The sequence below is a fragment of the Lepidochelys olivacea genome (genome assembly GCF_965140295.1).
Source record: "Lepidochelys olivacea isolate rLepOli2 genome assembly, chromosome: 3".
In the NCBI taxonomy this organism is placed as follows: domain Eukaryota; kingdom Metazoa; phylum Chordata; order Testudines; family Cheloniidae; genus Lepidochelys; species Lepidochelys olivacea.
The window spans coordinates 101,930,182-101,948,240 of record NC_140413.1 but is presented as its reverse complement, the minus strand read 5'-3'; the positions used below and the strand labels follow the sequence as shown (position 1 = coordinate 101,948,240).

Sequence of the window (18,059 nt, the reverse complement as noted above, 5' to 3'; positions counted from 1 at the left end):
GAGCTAGGGTGGGGGAAATGCAGCATGCCCAGGGGAGGAGGCAGGGCCGGGGATTTGGGGAAGGGGTTGGGAAGGGGCAGAGCTGGGGCGGAGCCAGAGGTGGGGGGAGGGGCACAAACATTTTTTTTGCTTGGGGTGGCAAAAATCCTAGAGCCGGGCCTGCTGGGAGGGCATGCAGTCAGGCTCCTCTACCTGCTTCCAGCTGAGATCTATAATATTGGTAGTTGTCGTTGGCAGGGGAAAGGAGTTGGATCTTCTCCCCCTGTTCTCCTGGGGTTTGGTTACTGCTTCTGAGGATCGGCTCTTCTCTTCCTTTATTAGTGCCATTAGGAACTCTTTAATGACCTGAAATTCAAAAAGAAAGCTGACAGAAAGGGGAAATATGGATGAATTACTACAGAGGAAAGAACAGTACAAGCATGTAGGGACAAAATCAGAAAGACTATGGCACAAAGTGAGTTACACCTAGCAAGGGACGTATGAGACAGGGTCTTTAAATAAATTAGGAGAGAGAGAAAGATGAAGGAAAGTGTTGATCTTCTACTTAGCAGGGAAGGAGAGATAATAACTGATGACACCCAGAAAACTGAGGTAATTAATGCCTATTTTGCTTCAGACTTCACTAAAAAGGATAATAGTGACCAGATACTCAATAAGAGGGAAGGAAAACAAGCCAAAGCAGGGAACGAACAGGTTAATAAATATTTAAATAAGTTAAGTTCATCTTATGTACTTATGGAAGTAGCTGAAGCAATCTCAGAACCACTCGCAATTATCTGTGAGAACCCCTGGAAGATGAGTGAGGTCCCAGAAAGCTGGAGAAGGGCAAACATAGTACCTATCTTTAAAGTGGGGAACAAAGACCAGGGAATATAGACCAGTCAGTCTAACTCCAGTACCTGGAAAGATATTGGTACAAATTAGGGCTGTTGATTAATCAGAGCTAACTCACGTGATTAACTAAAAAAAATTAATCGTGATTAAAAAATTAATCATGAGTAGTCGCACTGTTAAACAATAGAATAGTAATTGAAATTTATTAAATATTTTGGATGTTTTTCTACATTTTCAAATATATTGACTTCTATTTCAACACAGAATACAAAGTGTACAGTGCTCACTTTATATTATTATTTTTATTACAAATATTGGCACTATAAAAGTGATAAACAAAAGAAATAGTATTTTTCAATTTGCTTCATACAAGTACTGTTGTGCTATCTCTTTGTCATGAAAGTGTAACTTACAAATGTAGATTTTTGTTGTTGTTACATAACTGCGCAAAAAAAATAAAACAATGTAAAACTTTATGGCCTACAAGTGCACTCTGTCCTATTTCTTGTTGAGCCAATCGTTAAGACAAACAATTTTGTTTACATTTGTGGGAGACACTTCTGCCTGCTTCTTATTTACAATGTCACCAGAAAGTGAGAATAGGTGTTCTCATGGAACTTCTGTAGACGGCATTGCAAGGAATTTACATGCCAGACACGCAAAACATTTGTTTGCTCCTTCATGCTTTAGCCACCATGCCAGAGGATATGTTTCCATGCTGATGACGCTCGTTAAAAAGTAATGTGTTAATTAGATTTGTGACTGAACTCCTTGGGGGGGAAGTGTATGTCCCCTGCTCTGTTTTACCCGCATTCTGCCATCTATTCATGTTCTAGCAGTCTCAGGTGATAACCCGGCACATGTTCATTTTAAGAACACTTTCACAGCAGATTTGACAAAACACAAAGAAGGTACCAATGTGAGATTTCTAAAGATAGCTACAGCACCCAACCCAAGGTTTAAGAATCCGAAGTGCCTTCCAAAATCGGAGAGGGATGAGGTGATGAGCATGCTTTCATAAGTTTTAAAAGAGCAACACTCAGATGTGGAAACTACAGAACCCGAACCACAAAAAAGAAAGCTAACTTTCTACTGGTGGCCTCTGACTCAGAGGATGAAAATGAACATGCATAGGTCCGCTCTGCTTTGGATCATTACCAAGCAGAGCCCATAATGAACATGGAAGCATGTCCTATGGAATGGTGGTTGAAGATGAAGGGACATATGAATCTTTAGCGCATCTGGCATGTAAATATCTTACAATGCCAGCTACAACAGTGCTATGCAAACTCCTGTTCTCACTTTCAGGTGACATTGTAAACAAAAAGCAGGCAGGATTATCTCCTGCAAATTGTAACCAAACTTGTTTGTCTGAGCAATTGGCTGATGTAGCACTGAGTGGACTTGTAGGCTCTAAAGAACATAAGAAATGGCCATAGTGGGTTAGACACAAGGTCTATCAAGCCCAGTATCCTGTCCTCTGACAGTGGCCAATGGCAGGTGCCCCAAAGGGAATGAACAGACAGGTTCTCATCAAGTGATCCATGCCCTGTCACCCAATCCCAGCTTCTGGCAAACAGAGGCTAGGGACACCATTCCTGCCCATCCTGGCTAATAGCCATGGATGGACCTATCTTCCATGAATCTATCTAGCTCTCTTTTGAACCCCGTTATCGTCTTGGCCTTCACAACACCCTCTTGCAAGGAGTTCCAGAGGTTGACAGTGCGTTGCATGAAAAAATACTTTCTTGTGTTTGTTTTAGACTTGCTACCTATTAATTTCATTTGGTGTCCCCTTGTTCTTGTCTTATGAGAAGGAGTAAATAACACTTCCTTATTTACTTTCTCTATACCACTCATGATTTTATAGGCCTCTATCATACCCCCCTTAGTTGCCTCTTTTCCAAGCTGAAAAGTCCCATTATTAATCTCTCCTCATACGGAAGCTGTTCTATACCCCTAATACAAAGTTTTACATTGTATTATTTTTGACTGCAGTTATATTTTTGTACATAATTCTATATTTGTAAGTTCAACTTTCATGATAAAGAGATTGCACTACTGAACTTGTATGGGGGGAATTGAAAAATACTATTTCTTTTATCATTTTTACAGTGGAAATATTTGTAATAAAAATAAATATAAAGTGAGCTCTGTACACTTTGTATTCTGTGTTGTAATTGAAATCAATATATTTGAAAATGTAGAAAAGAGCCACAAATATTTCAATAAATGGTATTCTATTATTGTTTAACGGTGCGATTAATTGCACTATTAAATCAAGAATAACTTTATAAATCACTTGACAGCCCTAGTACAAACTGGTAAATAATTAATTTGTAAGCTCTTAGAGGGTAGTAAGGTGATAAGGAATAGGCAAAATGGATTTGTCAAGCACAAAGCATGCCAAACCAACCTAATTTCCTTCTTTGGCCTAGTGGATAAGGGGGAAGCAGTGGACATGATATATCTTGATTTTAGTAAGATATTTAACACAATCCCACGTGACGGTCTCTTAAACCAGGGAAATGTGGTCTACATAAAATTAGTGTATGGTGGGTGCACAACTGGTTGAAAGGCCCTACTCAAACAGTAGTTATCAATGCTTTGCTGTCAAACTGGGAGGGTATATTAGTGGGGTCCCGCAAGGGTTAGGCCTCAGTTCAGTACTATTCACCATTTTCATTAATGACTTGGAAAATGGAGTAGAAGGTATTCTTATAAAATTTGCTGATAACACCAAGCTAGGAGGGATTTCAAACACTTTGGAGGACAGTATTAAAATTAAAAATGACCAACAAATTGGAGAATACGTCTGAATTCAACAAGATGAAATTCAATAAAGATAAGTGGAATGTATTTCACTTAGGAAGGAAAAAATCAAACGCACAACTACAAAATTCGAATAACTGGTTAGGTGGTAGTACAGTTGTCAAGGCTGAATCCCCACTCTTTCACTCTGAGTGCAGAAAGTGTGGGCCCTCAAGGATTCTAAAAATTAATACTTGCCACTCCAGGTTTGTGTTAAACTCCCACGGTTACAGCTTTTCTCTGACCTTGGCTTGGTAAACGCTGCCACCACTCAAATGAAAACAAAACAAAACAAACCCCTTGGATCCAGGAAGGAGCACTTGGGAATTCCTCCCTATGGGATACCCTCAAGCCCTTCCTTCCACCCACCCCCACCACCACCTCCAGGGAAAGAGCTGAGAAAGAAAACAAAGGGTATTAGCTGTGGCAACCAGCTAATCAAACAGCATATGTACAAACTCTTAGGACATAAAAATCCAAACCCTTCTTTAAAAAGGTAAATTTTATTAAAACAGAAAGAAAAAAAATATATCTGGAACTTAGGCTTTTGTTAGATTTTAAAAGAGCAATTTCCAAAAATTAAGCACCCAAAATAGCTTTCTTGGGGGTTCAGCTTAAAGGTTACAAGCAGACAAAAGCATCTGGGGTTAGCACAGAGGAGATCCACAAGCCAAAATAAGAAATAAACCTGATAGCATCTAACTAAACATTCCCTATGCACATCTTCTAGGTATAGAAGATGAATTTTTATGCCTGGTTCAAGCCTTACACAGCATTCCTGCTGCCCTCTGTTCCCCTCTTTCCTGGAGACAGACACACACACAGACACACACACACACAAAGGGAAGTTTTTTTCTACATTTTAAAAAGTTCTACCTTCCCATTGGCTATTTTGGTCAGGTGCCCACTCCTTTTCTTTTACCTGTGGGCTTGTTAATCCTTTACAGGTAAAGCAAGCAGAGAACAGACCAAGAGGGATTTTACAGCTAACTGGTTGGCTGGGTGTCCATCAAAGGGAGCTACTCCCTCACCATTCAAGTATCACACCCTCCCCAAATCACAGACATTCTGGCCAGCCTGGTTCAGGTCAGGTCTACACCAGCTGGGATTTCTTCCTTTAGGATTTAGGAAACAGAGTTAATAAGATACATGCACCTCTAATTTTACTAATAATTACATGAAGAACTAAACAGTACTTTTTACATTTCAAGGACTACAATGACTTAGAATGCAGGGACATTTTACCCACTGATTCTGGGAAACCTTCCCGGGAGAGTGCATTCACCACTTTGTTAAAGGCTCCTGAAATGTGTTGTATTTTAAAATCAAAGTCTTGGAGAGCTAAACTCCACCGAAGAAGTTTTTTGTTAGTCTCTTTGACTGTGTGAAGCCACTTCAGTGCAGCATGATCAGTGTGCAGGTGGATCCTCTGTCCCCAAACATATGGGCGTAGCTTCTCCAGAGCATACACAATGGCGTAACATTCTTTTTCTGAGACTGACCAGTGGCTTTCCCTCTCAGAAAGTTTTTTGCTGAGAAACAAGACAGGATGGAATTGCTGATCTGGTCCTTCCTGCGTTAAAACTGCTCCCACACCACGCTCGGATGCATCTGCGGTTACGACGAACGGTTGGTTGAAGTCTGGGGCCCTCAGTACAGGGTCAGATGTAAGGTCTAGCTTAAGCTGGTTAAAGGCTTGCTGACACTTTTCAGTCCACTGAACTGCATTTGGTTGTTTTTTCCTGGTCAGGTCTGTCAGTGGAGTGGCAATTTGGCTGTAGTGTGGTACAAATCATTGGTAATACCCGGCCAAGCCCAAGAAGGATTGGACCTGCTTCTTTGACTTAGGGACAGGCCAATTTTGGATAGCATTTACCTTAGCCTGTAGGGGGTTGATAGTACCTTGACCCACCTAGTGTCCAAGGTATGTTACCCTGTTTAGGACTAGTTGACGCTTTTTTGCCTTAACGGTTAATCCTGCCTCCCTTACATGCTGGAAGACAGCTTGGAGGTGTTCCAGGTGTTCTGCCCATGAATCTGAGAATATAGCCACATTGTCGAGGTAGGTGACTGCAAATTCCCCAGACACAGCCAGAAGGTTATCTACCAGTCTCTGGAAGGTGGTGGGTGCATTTCGCAGCCCAAAAGGGACCACATTACATTCATACAGCCCTACATGGGTGATGAAGGCTGACCTTTCCTTGGCTGGGCCATCTAGTGGCACTTGCCAGTACCCCTTAGTTAAGTCTAAGGTGGAGATGAACTGGGCATGTCCCAGTTTCTCCAATAGCTCATCTGTACATGGCATTGGATAGTTTTCTGGGCAAGTTACAGCATTTAGTTTACAGTAGTGCACACAAAAGCAGATTTCCCCATCTAGTTTGGGAACCAGAACAGCTGGAGAGGCCCATGCACTCTCAGAGGTGCGGATTATAGCCATCTGTAACATATCCTTGATCTCCCTTTCTATTGAGGTTTTGACTTGAGGAGCCATCTGGTAGGGTTGGGCTCTAATTGGGCGAGCATCACCTGTGTCAATGGAGTGGTACACCCGTTCTGTCCATCCTGGAGTGGCTGAAAACATTGGTGCGAAGCTGGTGCACAGCTTCTGGATTTGCTGTTGCTGCTTACGGCCAAGGGTAATGAAAAGGCTCACCTCTTCCATGCCACTGTTGCTTTTTCCGTCATAGTAGACTTCTTCAGGCCACTCAGCATCGCCTCCCTCCTGGTCTGTAAACTGGAGAACCTTGATTTCTTGGGAATAAAAGGGCTTTAGAGAATTAACATGGTATACTTTAGGTTTTAGGGTTGGGTCTGGGAACACTATGAGGCAATTAACAGCTCTCAGATGCTCTCGGACCATAAATGGCTCCTCCCACGACACTTCCATCTTACTGGCCTGGAGCGCTTTCAGGACCATGACTTGGTCACCTACTCTGAAGGGAATGCTTTCTTGCACATTTATCATACCAGGCCTTTTGCTCTTGTTGAGATCCTGTAGGTTTTCTCAAGCAAGGGCTAGAGCGTCCTTGAGGGTGTTTTGCAGGTTAGTTCCTGGAGAAGATGTAACCCCCTCCCATTGCTGCTTTACCCAAGATTTTGGGTGAAAATCCCAAACTGGGATGTGGTACAGCTCTGTAGCCAGAGAGCAACTGCTGCAACACTAGGGTCCCAAACAAATAAAGGGAAGGGTTTTTCCCCCCATTTTAAAAAGTTCTACCTTCCCCTTGGCTCTTTTGGTCAGGTGCCCAGCCCTTTTATTTTATCTGTGGGCTTGTTAACCCCTTACAGGTAAAGCAAGTGGAGAACAGACCAAGAGGAATTTTTACAGCTATCTGGCTGGCTGGGTGTCCATCAAAGGGTGCTACCCGCCCCCATCTCCCCCGCCTTCATGTATCACAACAGTACAACCTCAGAGTTATGGACACCTAGGAAATGGAGGCTGTCCATAACTCTGAAATGTTTGTAACTCTGAACAAAGCGCAGTTTGGGCTCCAGATCCAGCAGCTGACATTCCAGACCAGGATTCAGCAGCAGCTAAGCTCTCTACTGAGCCCTGGCATGACTTTGCAACCTTGTGGGGGGAGGGAAGGAGGGCAAAAACAATGTGTCACCCTCCTGGCTGAGGTTAGGGGGGTAAAAACAGCACATCCTCCTGCTGGCGGGGGAAGGGGGGGAGGCAAGGAGTGAAAGTAAGGTTTCAGAGAAGACGCTACCTACGCAGACAGGAGGGGTTCTCCTGTTGGTGTAGGTAATCCACCTCCCCAAGAGGCGGTAGCTAGGCTGATGGGAGAATTTTCCCATTGACCTACTGCTGTCCACAGTGCGGGTGAGATTGCTTTAACTGCGGCAGAGCTCAGGGGTGTGGATTTTCATACCCCTGAGCAATGTAATTATACTGACATAAGTTTGTACTATAGACCAGGCCTAAGGGCCTGAACACCACTAAAGGATTGACCTGCATTTCTGAGAAACCTATAAGCCATGGAGAATATAGGTTTGGAATGGAAGCGCCATCTCGACCATACTTCTACACCTACTCAAACTCATTGAGGAAGACAGGACCTAAATCATATGTGGCCCACAACTCCTTTGCCCTCAGCAGCCCAGCAGCTGCACAGTCCCCCGGCAAGTAGCCTCAAGGGTGCCAGGTTCAGAGCTTGCTCCACCAACTTTACACTTGCAGAAATCCATGGGGCAGAGGAACTGCACTGGACCACAACAGACACATCGGGATAACACAAGCTGCCTCAACCCTTGCTGCATTCTTAGGACTGAAATGAGTTTAGCCCAGAGTGTGGAAAAATGGCTAAAATATGAGAGAGAGAGAGAGAAATACCCACTGCAAGATTAATAAAGGTGGGATAGATTTTCTTTAACACACGTACCATTGTCTATGACCTCAGTTTCCTTAGTCAGTATTCCTGACAAAGCAATTTACAGTAATAATACTGAGATAACATCTGGTTGCTGTGGGAACCAGTTAAATTTGCCTTCAAAAAATAAAGGAAAGACCCCATAATGAGACTTAGTTCAAACATATGCATGACAGTATGTACCTGGTTAAATGACTGTCTTGTGATGAATCAAAGTAGATTGCTTAATGATGGTTTTTTTTCAGACTCTACATATCTATCAGTGTTTACACCATTTGCCAGAGGGATTTAACATTATGGGATGATCGCTAAATTTCCCTTATGTTTGCTGTTTTTCTCTTCACACCATCCCTCATTTTTGAGAGGAGAGCATGCAAGTACTTTCTCATTAACTTTGCTAAGACAGCCTCAGGAGTGGTGAGGTATTGTTTCATGGTCTCTGTGTGTATATAATGTCTTCTGCAGTTTCCACGGTATGCATCCGATGAAGTGAGCTGTAGCTCACGAAAGCTCATGCTCAAATAAACTGGTTAGTCTCTAAGGTGCCACAAGTACTCCTTTTCTTTTTACTGAAAACATGCATCTCTTCCTGCCTTCTATTCACATTTTAATCCATGGTTCTATCTGAAGAAAAGCTTCTCAAAAGGTAAAGCATTAGCAGTCCATCCAATTACAAGTGACATCAATGGGAGTTTTGCAATTGACTTAAATGGAAAGATCAGGCATCGAGGAAATGTAAATAAATATGAATAAGTAAAAACAAATTCTATATTATAGTACAGGAAAAACTTTTCAATTATAAAATATTTTTGCTACTTGTTTACATATTTCAAAATGCCATTGAAAGCTGTAGTTACAACAGATATTTTGATATGTTCTATTATTTACTTCCGAGTTACGTACACATTTTTAGTCTACTGATGGACATAATGCAACATTTTGGAATTACTGTACTCTCACTCATGTTGACTTTAATTCTCTTTTTCAGAAAGATTTAAAAACTGAAGCACTTGACCAGCCAGTGCCACAACACTGATGTACACCATTGGTATACAAACGCAAACACTAAAAAGTTCAGAGTAGTTAACAACAAAAGCACAACATGACTTCAGCGCTTCTTCAGAATGAAGAAACACAATATTGCTTTGAGAATATTAATGGATCCTGCTATAAAACATCGTGGTCTTCTGGAATCCGCATAACTTTGTATGTTGTGCTTAGTTTTCTGACAATTCTTACACTAGGTGGAAACCTAATGGTAATGATTACAATTGCTTATTTCAAACAGCTTCACTCTTCTACAAATATTTTGCTCGCCTCCTTGGCATGTGCTGATTTTTGTTTGGGTCTGACTATGCTGCTCTTCAGCAGTATAAGATCTGTCGAAACATGCTGGTATTTTGGGGAAACATTCTGTAGATTCCACAGTTTTTTAGATGCATCTTTTTGTTGTTCACTTGTTTCACTTGTTTTTCATCTCTGTTGATCGTTACGTTGCTGTTACTGATCCTTTAATTTACCCTCTCAAGTTCACAGTGCCTGTTTTAGTCATGTGCATAGCTGTTACGTGGACATTTTCCTTAGTATACAGTTTTTCTGTTGTCTTCACTGGGGCTAATGACAAAGGGATACAAGAATTAGTAAATGCCCTCTCTTGTGTAGGAAGCTGTCAACTTGTCTTCAACAAAACATGGGTGGTTGTAACCTCTCTCCTTTATTTCATACCTTTCTTTACAATGATAGCACTTTACAGCAAAATCTTTGCTGTGGCTAAACGACAAGCTAGAATGATAGAGAGAAGCAACAACACCCAGTCACCTAATAACTACAGTGACAGAGTTAGCAGAAGAGAGAGGAAAGCTGCTAAAACCCTGGGTATATCTGTGATTGCTTTTTTGGTATGTTGGGTCACCCTTTTTTATAACTGTAATAATTGATGTTTTCCTTAACTTCATAACTTCACCCCTTCTCTTTGACATGGTGGTTTGGTTCACTTATTCCAGCTCTGCCATTAATCCTTTGATTTACTCTGTCTTTTATCCTTGGTTTCGAAAAGCAATGAAAGTGATTCTGAGCTGTAAAATGCTCCGGCTTGACTGTTCAACAATGAATTTGTTTCCAGAATGAAAACCTATCCGCTCCTGCACAAAGCTACTCAACTCAGATTTCACAGTCATTGTCCTTTTCATAAAATCTAGCTGTGTATTTCTTTTGCTGGATGAAATATTGTCATCTTGCTTTTATACTTTGTAAAACTTATCATTGTGAAAAACTGGTTTATCACATGATATCAAGACAATTTATTTACAGATACTGTTAATATTATATTATGCTATGAAATAATAATAGAGCAATGTCCACTGGTTGTAATTGTGTGACTGAGAAGACAGAAAGGCCATCCAGAATTAAACAAAGGCAAAAAAAAATATCAAAAATTGGTTTCAGTGCAATTCATCTGTTTGTTAGGAAGTGATAACAATACTGAGAAACAAATGTTTTTCCATACCTTTAAAACCTAGATAGTATATTTTACCAAATCAGTAGGAAACATTAATATTTTATACTTATATATTAGTGTCAACCTATGTTCAAATTCTTTACTTATACTAGTGAATTAAGTCCCCCTACACCCATACGGAATGGATATTATTATCCTTATTTAATGGGTAAGAAAATTGAATTTCAAAGGGAGATGGACATTTAACTCCCTTAGGCTCCATTGAAAAACCCAAAGAAATCAATGACCCAATCCTGCTACTTTTTAAATTGGTGGCAAAACTCCCATTGACTTGTAATAGGAGCAAGAATAAGCTGGAACTGACTTGCCCATATTCACACAGGAAATGTCCAGCTCTGTGCCTAAACCACAAGGCCAACCTTTCTCTCGGGGAAGGATTGAGTAGAAATAAGACACTTTCATGTGTGAAGAATCCTTGTGCACTGGGAGGGTTCTAATAATAACAGTCACTAAAAGAAAACAATAAACAAAGGTGAAATCCGGATGCCAGTGAATTCAATGGTAAAACTGCCCTTGACATCAACAGGACCAAGATTTTACACCTGCTGTTTTGAGAGAAAACTGTCTTTTCCATTACAGGAGAAAATCCAATCACAGAATAGTCTTCTGTGTCACAGCAACCTTCTAAGGGCTTGTCTATCCTTGAAAGTTATTTTGGTTTAAAGTAAAGTGTGAATTTAAAGTGCAATAGCTAGCTATTCTATAATATCAATTCCAGAAAATTTCCGATATGGACAATCCCTCAGATATTTCTTACTGGCAGCAAGGGATCTGGATTTCAAACACTTGCTACAGAAGCCCTGGACATGCCAGTTGTGAATGAGAAAGATTTGTTAGTTTGCAATATTGTCGTATTACAACAATACCCGCTTATTATCTGGTTTGCTAAATTGTAAGTTAAGTAGGAGCATGCCACTGACTTTACTGTAGCTGGTAAGTTAACTGTGTATCACAAAAACTAATTTAGATTGTGTTCATAAAAGCTTCTAAAAGTTTAATTTACAAATTCCAAAAATAAATTTTCTTTAAAGTACAATTTGAGTGGCAAGTATTCCCTGCCTGCTTCAAACTGCATAGCGTGAAACTCTCCTCCTTTCTGAGGTTATTAAAAAGAAAATAATAATAAATTTCAGTCCAAACCTTCTCCCCAGGCTTGACAGTTCTCAGGGCTCTCCACGTAGGAATTCTCTGTCCCAAGCCATACGTCCCTCTGCCTAAGGAGCCACTCTTACTTCCTTCACCCCCAGAGTGGAGTTAACAAGCCACAAAGCAGTGACATGGAGTCAGCAGATATAAATTAGCATCTTCACAACAGAAAAAACTGTGCCTCCTGCTTATATCCAAATCATTAATGAGAGCATGAGACATATTTTATAAATGTCCAACTGACCCAAAGCTTTAAACCAACTTCAGTCGCTCACCGCCTCTGCAAGAAAACGTACTTGGCTATACATAGCAATAGAACGACAACTGACTTTCAGTTGAATAAACAACATCTTACTATTAATCAAATATCATATAAAATAGTGCCTCTACTTCGAAGTTGAGTATCTGTCTACTCCCGCTTCTCATGGCACAGCCTTTTGACTGGGATAGGCAGGTTGCCCACTTCATCCTGCCTCCTTCAGAAGCAGCCACCTGTAGCCTCTTCACTGGTTCCTATCCCTGGACCTTGCAGAACACCACTTTTCTGCAACTCCAGAGGTAAATCTCGCAAGATCCAGTGTTTGCAAAGTATGGTCCATTCTGAGACAAATACTGGAGAAGCCCAGAGCTCAGGGAAATATCCATGCAGCCACAGTGGCAGGATCGACTGGCTATTCCCTTATTTCAAAGTGTTTGTGCTAGCTGAACAACAGACTTGAATTAACCAAAGTAAAACAAGCAAAACCCAGTCATCATCACAACAAACACAACGGGTAATAGTGAAAGGAGAGAAAAGTAAAGCTCTGTTAGTATTCAAAGGAGCTCTTCTGGGGTTTTGATCACCTTTTATTTAACATAATATATGTTTTTTTCTTGATCTGACAGTCCTGCTGATTCTTGTGGGCTGATAATTTTGTTAATTATAAGTTCTCTGTCAACTCTGATTTATGCCAGCTTTTATCTTTGCTTAAGATGCAGTGCAAAAAAGTCCTAAAATTTAAATAACTGGTGATTGTTCAAAGCTGAATTTCAGACTGAAAATCTGTCTAGAGGCTGTGTTTGAACAACAACACTAAATCCTTCTGTCAGTGAACCCTGGGGCACCTTTCTACTCTTCATTTCTTCTAAACCTTTGTAGTTTCTTTTTTTTCAGGTGAAGTAATGTGAAATATAAAGTCATAGTGATTTTGTAGCATGATTAAGAAAAAACAGAAATCTCAGACAGAGTGGGGCTGCATTGTGCTAGGCACTATATAGTCAAAACAATAAGTGACAGCCCAAGCTCCCCCCCCAAAGAACTTGTGTTTTAAAAGATAAGATATAACAGATGGATGAGACAAACTAGAGCATGGGCAAGGTAGGGAGATTGAAGGGTACTTGAGCACAGACTTAAGAATGTAGTGTGGGATTTTCGAAAGCATCCAGCACTGGCCTAACTCTGCTCCTGTTGAAGATTAAGTCCCACTCTAAATAATATGAAAAACACTATGGAGTGTAAATTTATTTAAGTGGTTTAAGCAATACATGTAATTAGCTTCTAAACTGTTTGGGCCATGGACCATCTTCCACCATATGTTTGTACAGAGCCTAGCACAGTAGGGCTGAGATTTCATTAGGCACTACTTTAACACAAACAAACAAACAAATAAATAAATGCATATAATAATACTTTATTGTTATTCATTCTGATGAGCCACACTTATAAAAACTGCCTTGGACACATCTGCTATATGGTTTATCATCTACGTATTTATCATTAGTTTTATTGTTCAAAACTGAAGATAAAAGAAGAGACTGTAGAATGGGGGGAGGTGGAAGCGGATGGGCCACACACCCTTGTCTGATACTGTAGACTCATGGGCCAATGGCAGCCCTCCTTGGAGAAGAGGGCTGCGACTGATCAATCTTGAGACCTCTAACAAGCACTCGACAGAGTTTTATACTGCAGAATGCTAAATGAAACTTTACACGACCAACCCACGCATCAGGGTCTGATCAGTTCAAAAAGCACATTAATCTTTCCAGTTCACTTCCAGAACACCATACGGAATACTCATCCCCATTTTGGGTGCTGGGAAAGACAGCTCTTCATGCAGCCTTTCCCACAATAAGGAGGAATACAGAATGACTGGGGGGCAGGTCTGATTTTCAGAGGTGCTAAGTACCACACCTTCCATGGACTTCAAAAATAATTTTGGGGACTAGTAGCTCTGAAAATCGCCCCCTCCTTCCCGTTTTTCCTCTCATTCCCCTTAGTTTTCTTCTGCCTAATATGGGCACATGAAACATGATTTTGCTTCCAGAGGAGCAGAGAAGATGGTACATAATCAGACAGTTATTTAACCCTGAACTCAGCACCCAAATGCTACAAGCAGGGAGGCTCTAGAAACACATAGAGGAGAGTCTGAGACAGACTATTGTTCAGAAGTATTTTTTCTCCCTCTCCCTTGGGGCAATTGGGTTTGTTTTGTGATCTACCTCTCTTGCCACCCTGTAACATCCTTGTGGCAACAACAACAATTGCCTACAAGGAACAATATTAGATAAATATTTAATGTATTTTTATCTGCCTTGCAACGTAAAATAGCTGCTGGAAATGAGGAGAAGCCAGCACCATGTGCGCACTGGGAAGATCTCCATGGTTCCACAGATAGCCTGCAAACCACAGTTTGGGAACCTCTGCTTTAGAGCACAGGCATCACACACTACCATCAGAAGACATGAAAAGTAGACAGAGCTGTCCATATGCTGTGAATCAAAGTAAATTGTCCCCCAAGTTCCAGACAAAATGTCCTCTGAAAAGGACATTTTTAATCATAAATACAAATGCAAAACAAAATACTGGTAGGTATATTGCTTTGGGAGAAGGGTTTCTCATCTCAGCTGAGTCTCTGTCAATCAGGAGTGACTGTATTGAAATCAGTAGAGTTATATAAGTGTAAAACCTATGTGAGATCAAAATCAAGCCCAAGATCTTCAGTTATGCCATCTAGTGGATAATACTGGGTTATTCTGAATATTTCAACTGTAAGACAAAGAAAGCAATACAAATTGCAGCATTAAAATAATGGCTAATCAAAATTAAATATTAAACCCACAATCTTCTTTGGGATCTGTAGTTTCTGCATTGGAGTGTTGCTCTTTTAAGACATCTGAAAGCATGCTCCGCACCTCATCCCTCTCACATTTTGGAAAGCACTTCAGATTCTTAAACCTTGGGTCGAGTTCTACAGCTATCTTTAGAAATCTCACATTGGTACCTCCTTTACGCTTTGTCAAACCTGCGGTGAAAGTGTTCTTAAAATGAACAGCATGATGAGTCATCTTCTGAGACTACTAGAACATAAAATATACGGCAGAATGCAAGTAAAACAGAGCTGGAGACATAATACTCCCCCAAGGAGTTCAGTCACAAATTTAAGTTAAAGCATTTTTTTTTTAAATGAGCATCATCAGCATGGAAGCATGTCCTCTGGAATGGTGGCCAAAGCATGAAAGGGCTTATGAATGTTTAGCATATCTGGCACTTAGATACCTTGCAATGCTGGCTACAAAAGTCCCATGCAAATAAATGCCTGTTCTCACTTTCTGGTAACATTGTAAATAAGAAGTGGGCAGCATTATCTCCCAAAAATATAAACAAACTTGTTTGTCTTAGTGATTGGCTGCAGAAGAAATAAGACTGAGTGGACTTGTAGGCTCTAAAGTTTTGGGTTTTTTTTAACAGTGCAATTGTGTAACAAACAAACAAAAAAAAATCTACATTTGTAAATTGCACTTTCACAATAAAGAGATTGCACTACAGTACTAGTATGAAGGAATTGAAAAAATACTATTTTGTTTATCATTTTTACAGCACAAATATTTATAATCAAAATTAATATAAAATGAGCAGTGTACACTTTGTATTCTGTGTTGTAATTAAAATCAATATATTTGAAAATGTAGAAAAACATCTAAAAATATTTAATAAATTTCAGTTGGTATTCTATTGTTTAACAGTGCGATTAATTTTTTGAGTTAAACCATATGAGTTAACTGCAATTAAAATAGTCCTGGTGCATAGGGCTGACAATTAAAGCCCAAACAGCAGCACCAACCTAGTGCCTGCTCAGTGTTACACCTGCAGGTATGATTGCTCCTGAGCAGGACTGAAGCAAGGCAGGCACAGACCTTGTTCCCAGCCTCACTCCTGCCCTGCTCCAGTCCACTCCACTGCATAATTCCTGTGTCTGGTTCTGACCCTGAGCTCTGGCTCTTGGTTCCCACCTCTCTCTGACCCTCGGCTCTGACTGATTCCTGACTCTGGCACTGACCATCAGTGCTGTTCCTGGCCTCTGTCTCCACCTTTGATCACTAGCCTTGAGAACCAGTGCTCAGACCACTTGGCCTGGCTGCCCCACCCTGGTCTATAACACTTCCTAACACCTGTCACTTAGTGGTTGTCTTATGCCTTAAAGCACAAAAAGTTTATAAACTTCCATTTTTAAAAATTTAATTTAAATGATGATATTCACATTCTTTTTTGAATCCTACAGGTAATATCTTGTGGCAGTAAGTTCCACAGGTCAGTTATATTTATGTAAAAATAATTTAAAACTGAAAAAAAAATTATCTGCCTTTCAATTTTTCTGAAGAGTTCCTTTGCTCTTATGAGAAAGGATAAACAGAAGTGCATGATATACTGTTTGTTATTTTGTATACCTCTGTCATGACCCCTCATATGTGTCTCTTCCCTAAACTTCTTCAATGCTTAGCTAGACAGTCTGATGTAGCAATCATTCACCATTTGGTCCGTTCCTGTACAACAGCGAAGGCTTGATGGCCTGATAGTTCAACATTGGAACAGACTTGATGAACCCATCTAATAGGGATTCTGCCTCTGGGCCGTCTTCACCCCTTGGTTGGTGGAATTTTATCCCGGATGTTACAAGCCACCCGGACAATGACATTTGCTGGAACATCTTGCGGCGCCCTTGTGACATGTCTGAAAAATGTAAGGTGCTCCCTGCAGACAAAGGCCCCAGTATTCTGTAGACCCAAGTGACCATAAACATCTGCATTATAGATGAAGTCATTCCACTTTATTCCCAATACATGATGCTGACATTGTGTGGAAAGCCTCCAGCTTTGTCCAGTCTGAGTGGTGTAGTGTCCATTTTTCACATCTGTACACCAGTATGGGAAGGATACAGCTCAAATAAATCCTGAACTTGGTTGTCATACTAAGATGATGTTGATTCCATATCAGTTGTAAACAGCCCATGGCAGATGCTGCAATACCAATCTGATGGAGAAACTCTGTGTGAGAATTGGAGGAACAGGTAAGTATAGAACCCAGATACCAAAAGCTGGAAACTGATTAGATGGATTCATTGTTCAAAGAGATTGGAGTCACAGATGGACCTGGTCCTAGACTTTGCAGTTTTTTCTTTGACCATGAAACACGGAGCCCAGTCTTAGCTGACTTCTCCTCCATATGCTGGAGTGCCTCACAAAACCTGTCGGGGTTCTGTACTAAAAGAACAATGTCATAAGTGTAGTCAAGGTCGGTGAGCGAGAGATTACCAATCTCAATGCCTATGGACCTGACGGAATACTGCATTATGAAATCCATTGCCCAACAAAAAGAGTGCAGGGGCCAGAACGCAATCCTGCCTAACACCAGATACTGATTTAAAAGGCGCTGACATCTGGTTCCCCAGACAGACAAACATGGGCAGTGGTTCCATTATGTAGCTCTCCAATCAATCCAGCAGAGTGGTAGAGACGCCTATGCCCTTTAAGAACTTTCATAACGTGATATGGTCTATGGAATCAAATATAGTCTTAAGTTCGACATACATCGCAAGTTCAGGAAGCCCCTGCATGTAGTGTATCTCTGTCAACACGTGAATGGCCAAAATGGCATCTAATGTGGACCTGTTCCTCATAAAGCCCGACTGCTGGGGATGATGCTTCCAATGTAGCAAAGGCTCCAGGCGTACCAGAAAAACATGCACAAACACCTTCCCTGGAATGGAGAGCAAGGCGATCAGCCTACAGCTCTTACATTCACTGTGCGGTCCCTTGCCTGTATACAGTGAGATCACAATGCTGTCCTTCCAGGCATTTGGCAGGGTTCCAGTTCTCCACACCAGATGAAAGCTGGCCAGAAGTGATTCTGCTACAGGATCAATAGCACATTTTAGCACCTCTGAGGGGATGTGATCAGCACCGGCTGTACACCCATTTTTCAGTTTAAATACGGCACACTTCACTTCATTCAATGTTGGTGCATCAGTACAAATGTCTGGATCTGGAACTGCACTGGCTGCCAGATCATCCAGCTCTGAACAAGTGGCAGCTGAAGGATGGTTCAGGACACTAAACGT

At 40.9% G+C, this 18,059-nt stretch overlaps 1 pseudogene across 1 annotated transcript; it reads left to right on the top strand.

Moving 5' to 3' along the window:
* The first annotated feature begins 9,123 nt into the window (after positions 1 to 9,123).
* Positions 9,124 to 10,148, top strand: LOC311518590 (trace amine-associated receptor 7a pseudogene; annotated as a pseudogene). The gene has a single exon. The product of its transcript is annotated as a trace amine-associated receptor 7a pseudogene (transcript).
* Positions 10,149 to 18,059: the final 7,911 nt, after the last annotated feature.